Here is a 7576-nt window from a genome sequence, read left to right on the forward strand (position 1 = left end):
TATATATTTATATATAAACTGTTGTATTTTTTATTCAGTTTAGTAATCCTACTCTGGAGTAAAAGCTTTTCTTCCTTTTTCTTAGTAAGGTGGAAAGCCTGAGAAGGATATTATTTCTCATTAACTTAATTTTATATGAAACCAAATTATATTAATCACCCTGCAGATATTCTCTGCATGTGGAAAAGTAATTAAAATAGGTATGTAACTTGTAATATGAAGTTTATTCACAGGTTTTGATTTAACAACCTTGCCAGTGGTCAAAGGAGCAGAACATCAGTATGAAGCCGAAGAAGAAAATGCTGTGTGAAGAAACACATCCTACACTGTTAGAAATGGAAAACAAGTAAGAGTGAAGACAGAAAACACAAATGTGTGTTTGGGCCCAATTCATTTCCCTAGCCCATTTCCAAAACCAATCTCCCCCCACTTGCCAGTGCCAAGGATCGTTTAAGCAATACATGTTTAAACACTCAGACCATTTAAATCAGATAGTATAAGAAGTTTTTGGCATAATTCTGCTTGAACGCTGTGTATTTTTCTTTTTTTTTTAAATTTCTAATGGAAAACTGTATCTTATCTAAATAAAATGAGAACAAAACAGACTTATCATAATGTCCTATATCTGCTGTGGAAATGGAAAAGGCTCATCCAGAACTTTGTATAGGAGTGGAAAATGATACAGTGCAATTATTCATTAAGAAAATAAGCAAAACCCCGCAACACTGAGAATTGTAAAAGTGTAGTCGTAGGCTTTTCATGGTAAGCTACAGTGGTGAACATGTAACAAAGGAGCTCTGCTGCTACCTTTTTATTTTGCAGATGGAGTTGGAAAAGTCTCCCCCTGTCCCGAGGCCCCGTTTCACTGGCTGCTTTCCCAAGGACTCGCTGACCTTGGCAAGAATGTGATGCAGTATTTCTGTCACTGCAAAGGAATGGGACATCAGGTTGTTGGAGCCACACACACATGGTTTATTTTACTGTTGACATCTAAAGTAGCTAAGAACCTAACTCTAAAGATCAAACCTGAAATTCTAATTAACAATGAGAGATTGAAAGGTGTACATGTAAAATGCTCTGATGCTCTCTGTCTGTAAAATCAGCAGCCTCGGTCGATTCTGTCAGGAGCGACAAAGTGGTCTTCACAGAGAAACTGGGTGCTTTAATGGTAATGCAACTGGAAGCATCAGAGATGCAAATTCCATTTTGTTGCACCAGCAAAGGTAGGCTGAACACAGATGGGAAAAGCATATTCTCTGGCTGTGACTTTTACCTGATCATGCTAGCAGCAGAGAAACCCAAGAGGATGTTTGGACCACAGATCATAACAGCCTTTCCTTCTACATATTTCCTTTAATTGTCAGATATCTCTATCTTGTACAAACTATAGATAATAGGCAGTCGGGTTTGCCTGTCCCCCAATTTTTTTGGAAATTTAGGTATGGACAACCCAGGTAAGAAGCAAGAAAGTATCAAAGCTTGATTGTTGTAGTGATAGGACCAGACCTAACTCCTCTTTCACTGCATCTTGAATTGTAAGAGAGAAAAACATTTTGAGTATCCGTAGGAGCCCTTAGATGATAAGAACATTTTCCTCAACCTTGTTTTCTTGCTTCATTTACAAATGTATGGCATCTCTGCCTTGTCTGTCCCATTTGATCTCACTATGGCTCCCCACAATCAAGGGCTGCTTCCTTCATGTCCCACTGCTTGGCTTTTGAGAAATCCAGTAACAGCTCATATTCTTTCTTTGCTCACAGAAAGTTAAATAGCTGTGTCTTTTTTTTGCATTGACAACTTATTGATCAAGAAAATGTCAAAACAGAGAGAAAGAAACGACATTTTAGTACAACAAAATTCAATAATCCTTTTTGTGATATTTTCCTGAGCTGGGGAATACTAATACGGAATGAAGGTGGTGGACAGTAACTGAGATATGGCAGTGGAATATAACAAATCCAGAGGAAGGGCTTAGTTTTACTAAAATGGATTTATTATCTTATATCTTTAGTCATTCTAAGCAAAGTCAAGGAGTAAAATTGACACCATAGCTGCTCATTATGAATCAGAAATCAGAGCTGAGACAGATTTATTCCAAAAGTCTGAGACTGGCAATCCTGAAAGCAGTAGTTTCGTGTGACCTTTTTTATTTTTATTTTTAAATTATTTCTCTTTTTAGTGACAGACAAATTTGAAACCCCTTTGAATTCAACTTCTTAGTCCAGTTTGCCATAGAAAGCATGTGACGAGATATCAGCTGCCCCGCTCCTGAGCGATGCAAAGACACAAGGAGCAGTTGCGTGCAGATGCGTAGCCAGGCACGTGCAGAGCTGGCTGAGGCACAGAACCCTGCAGCCCCCGCGTACTGCCGGTTCACTCACTCTGCGGGTTACGGTCGCATAGTTAAGCGTGTCCCTCCTTGAACTTCTTAAAGTTGGAGTTGTCCAGCTAATTAGTTCTGATGAGGGCTTCCAGGCTCTGTTCTAATCTATTAAAAGTAAGAAAAGACCTTCCCAGCTTTTGTCCCGTGTCTTATTTTAACCTAGATGCTTTAAGCGTACGTGGTTTGAAGGAAAACTCTGGTTGAGTGGTATATCGTTCTCTGCAGAGCTTTTTTTTAAAAAAAAATCTCCACATTTGCAAATTGCAGATACTGCTTGCTCATTTTTGATTTCTTCATTCCCACTGGCAATACTGAATTTGTTAGGTTAAATGAAAAGCCTCATTTTTTTGTAGTGGCTTATTTCTTCCAAGTTATTTGCATAACAGACACTATGATTTCTTTCAAACCTGCAGCAACACATTTGTTTGTTTATATATATTGTGACTGAATATAAATGCATATTAATTAAATGCATTTAAATCCTGCATTCCTGTTGAAATCTAAGTGAAGAAAATTCAGAGGTTATCCAAATTAGAAATGTTATTTATTCATTATGTGAGTAGCAATTAACAGGGTTAGGAGCTCAGAACAAATGTAATCTATTACCATAATGAAATTAAAATGACCTTATTCATTTTAGTTATACCACACATTGAAATTACATGTAAGATGCTACGTTTTGAATCTAATTGTGCTAGAGAATATATAATGTGTGCCATGCATACAAGACAATACATACCATCTTTTTGGTAACTGTTTATGAATGTAGAAAGTCAAACTTTTTACTAAAACATGTTATGCTGGTTGCAAGGTTTCACACTGCCATCGTATCTTTAAGTTCACAAACAATATCAAATCAGGCTGAATATGTCCTGAATGATCAACTATAACATAGATTATAGTTTTGTTGCATTGTGGAGAGTGTACATCAACACGGTGTCTCTGCAATGCAATGAAACTGCAATTTGTGTTACAATCACTTTCTCTGAGGTGTTTCAATTTCACAAAGTATATTACATTAAAAGTCATGATCCTAGTAGGAATAAGCATGAATACTGTTCTTTACATATTTTTTTTACTCACTCGATGATTTTGCCACTGGAACTCCATTTTCAAATTGTGTTATTACAAAAATGTTACAATGAAAACTCTTCGATTTGGCATTCCATTCACAAAAGCTCCTCTTCCATTGGCATCTTCTCTGTTTCACTTCTCCAGTATCTCATATCAAAAAGGTAAAATATAAATTAATGTAGTCCAAATCCATCTTGAATGTATCAGCTCTGAGGTATGGTTTCTCCCATTCTGCTGCTTCTCTCTCTTGTCTGAGTTTTACATTTTGAAACGTATAGCTGATCACAAAGTTTTGAATATTTCCATCAAGCACTTCATTTTTTCTGCAGACACACGGGCACTTATTATGGCCAGGTATTTCAATATAAAAGTATATCCCGTTCTTAAAATCATGAGACAACTGTTATTCAGAACATTTTTTTGGAATTTGGAAAAGAAGAATCATTAAACCAATATTCTAGAAAGGAAAAAGGGAAGTGTTGGGTCTGTATGAGCAATAGGGTAGCCAGTAGGTCTGTTCAACATGTGTGAGATGGCAACATTTTGCTTTTGAGCTCTCTAGAACAAGAAAAGTAGTTACCACTGGAGCAAATCCAATGGAGAGGTGCCAAGATGGTTGGGGGCTGAAGTACTTGATGTGCAAGGAGAGGCTGAGAGAGCAGGGTTTGTTCAGCCGTCAGGTGAGAAGGTGAAGGAGAGACCTTGTTGCTTCCTATGGTAGAGTGTAGGAGAGGTGGACTCAGACTTCTGAGAAGAGCATGGCTACAAGAGAGGAGGCAAATAGCCACAAGTTGCCACAAGGGAAATTCTGACCAGATAATAGAAAAAAAGAATTCACCATGAGGGTGACAGAACACTGGCACAGATTATCTGGAGAGGCTGAGAAATCTCCATCGCTGGAGATGCTCACAACTGAGTGAGGCAAGGGCTGTGCTCTCTGAGCTAGCTGACCCTGCTCTGAGGGGGCTTTGTACCAGATGACCTCCAGGATCCTTTCCAAGTTCAGTTGTTTGGTGATTCTGCGGAGTGACTTATCCAAGGCAAGGCTAAACTTATAAGCTTTTCTTTACTGGCTTATCTGCCCTATGTTTTTGTTGTTTTGTGAGGGGTTTTTTGTTTGTTTTTACAGTCTAGTCAAAATAACATACCTAAAAATTTATACACAACTCTTGCGCTTTCTTCCAGCCTGAAATTCAACCTTCTTGTCTCCATTGTTAAATGTCTCCAAGGTATTCTCTTGTTTATATCATCGTCTCTGTCAAGAATTGATGCAGTCCGGTTCTCTCTGACCGAATCCACTAGATTTATCCCACTTAAAGTACAATTGAAAAAGTTAAAATCTCTCTGTTCAAAGGAACCGAGAGCTGTTTCTATTTCAGAGAAAGCTTTTGATCTAACGAAATGAACTCTTTGAAAAAGTTTTCACAGGGCCAAAGCTTCTAAGCATGAGTGGAATAGTTTTATTTTATTGCAAATGAACGAGTCATCACGAAGAAATGGCAGTAGAGACCTACAGAGCCTGTTTCTGCCACTGATGTTAACACCACCAGGAACCAACTATGGTAGTAATAGAACAGGACTATTTTCTGTATGAATATCACAATATATGTCACTGAGCCGCAGACAACCTCTTCTAAAAGTCAAGAAAATCTGGCAGATCTTAGTAAAATGTAAGATTCATGGTGATAAATTCACAATGTTGTGTATGATAACAAAATACCATAGAACATACTATACAGACTGGAATTACAGCTGAGTGGCAGAAGGGAATAAACGACTTGGGGATTAGTGTGAATAAGGAAGAAAATAAAATTACGTGTACAGCAAAATGGGTTCTTCAGATTCTGTCTGGCTTCCTGGAAACTACTGCAGTAAAGAATATAGACTAAGGGAGAGCAGCTTGAGTATGTGTGCTTCAGACAGACATATCTTAGCAACCATGATTTTTAGGGGAGAAACATGACTGGATCAAAGGAGCAGTGACTTTTGAGTACTTAAAAGACGGTTTTTATTACTGAATATTTAAATCACTTGTTTCAAAAAGCCGGACCATAGTGGGAAAGTTTGTGAAGGGCTGAATCAGTTAAAAAAAGACTGTTTTGTTAAAATGCCATCTTCCAAAAACACGCTGCTGAAGGTAGGATGGGCAAACCTCTTAACAACTGAGGGAACACATCCAAAGTCATATTTCAAGGGACAGCAGATTTCCTCCCTCGGCTGTTAGTCTTGCTGTGTTGCTGGGACCTGGGAAGACACTTAGCCCCTCCAAATATATTCTATGGGGACTATTGCTCAAGTAACAGACACTAGAGTTGTCTATCCCAGTGAAAGTGAAAATTTGTGAAGTAGATAGATAGATTTAAGAGTAAGAATAACAACACCCAGAATGATTGTTATAAAATTGCTGTTTATAGTGCAATAAAGATTGCATATCAATGTAATAATTTTATATAAGGAACCTGGTTTTGTTTTGTTTTCTTGAAGATCTTTACATTAAAAATATTTTACGTAAAAAAAAGAGCAGGGGAATGATCAGTCGTACAGTTAGTGGGGGGAAAGTAGCCCTAATGTTCAAATGATAGCTGGGATTTCCGCAGACCTCTCTATAACAGCTCGGCATATTGAAAAATCCCTGTAGTACTACAAATCATAATCAGAAAGCATATATATATATATGGGTTGTACAAGCACGCCAAACTAAGTTACTGAATTTCAACAGAGAGTACAGCACTCTTCCCATGGTCAAGCCTTGAAAATAATTTCACCAACTCTTTTTTTTCCCCCATTTTAATTATTATCCTTTTTTTTTGCAGTCCTCTATAGAATCACTGACAGTATCTTTACTTAAGTGATTTAATGTCCAGCTTTCCTGCTGCTGTTAAATGTGATAGTGGGATTTCAAATAACAATTAATTACTCAGCATCTAAAGTATGTGCAAGGAGAGTGTTTTAGTAAGCTATTTTTAGTGATCAGTTCAATATCCACCCTATATACAAATACCCAGGCTCAAAACATTTCAACAACATTTTATTTCTTTGCAAGAGCTGTAAGATATCTACCATTACAGATCTGTCCAGGATCAAGTTCAGTCTGTTTTGCTCATTACGATAAGAAGTGAGTGATCTCTCCCTGTCCTTATCTCAACCCACGAGCCTTTCGTTATATTTTTTCTCCCCTGCCTAATTAAGGAGGGAGAAGTGACAGAGCGGCTCTGGTGGGCACCTGGCCCCCAGCCAGGGTCAACCCACCACAATCTCATAAAGATATTGCTTCCAGTCTTTTGAAAAATTACCACCTCCCAATTCCAGGATTGTTAGGGGATTTATTGACGTTGTTCGCAAACCTGTGATGCCTTTCATAATGGAATGTATCTTTTTACGCTATAGTGTGGCTCTTCCAACTCGGTGATTTTGCAATGGGAGAATACTTCAGGGCAAATAATCTGGCGGTTCTTAGGAAGGAGGTCAGGAATATGTCCAGGACATGGTCAGGCTGTTTCTTCATTAGGTGGTTCCCTGAGAAGGATAAATTGCTGAAGGCAGCAACTACCTCACTGAGAAGATTTTAGTGATAATCAGTTGTGACCAAGTTTTGGAAGACAAATACGGTGTTTCTCAATCTATTTAAAGAGCTTCCCAGGGAGAGGTTTAGAGTGGGTGTTCATGAGAATTTAGTTTCTGTTTCCACAAGTAAATGCCGTAAATCCTGGACACAAAGCCACAGAGAATGAGAAATAAATAGGTACATTATATTTCAAATTATTAGACTGAAGGTTCCACATCACTTAGAAAATAATAATTTTATTTAATGGGCATATTACTGAAGATGCATAAAGATTGTTTTGTCCTACAGTTACTGGTTTGATCATTGGTGTATATGAACATTGAAAGTGTCTTTCAAACATTAATCTTTCTGCTTTTTTTCCAGAAAAATCTTACTGGCCATCTCAAGGTGTAGTTAGGATGTAACCTTGAGAAAGGATTTCAAAATTTCTTAAACAGCCTTTTAATAATATATACTCTCTGTAGTTTATATCTTCAGCTACCTCCTCAGGAAGGACCCCTCAGGAGCAGTGGGGCTGAGCCTGCTTTACTTGCACAGAAATGATCAAGTGTCAT

The 7576-nt window shown here is 37.9% G+C and overlaps 1 long non-coding RNA gene across 1 annotated transcript; it reads left to right on the plus strand.

Moving 5' to 3' along the window:
- Window positions 1–237: 237 nt before the first annotated feature.
- On the plus strand, window positions 238–2514 carry LOC129215387 (uncharacterized). The gene is made up of 2 exons (XR_008579984.1): window positions 238–346; window positions 823–2514. It is a non-coding gene; the product is annotated as an uncharacterized LOC129215387 (long non-coding RNA).
- Window positions 2515–7576: the final 5062 nt, after the last annotated feature.

This window comes from Grus americana, chromosome 1, assembly GCF_028858705.1.
Source record: "Grus americana isolate bGruAme1 chromosome 1, bGruAme1.mat, whole genome shotgun sequence".
NCBI lineage: Eukaryota > Metazoa > Chordata > Aves > Gruiformes > Gruidae > Grus > Grus americana.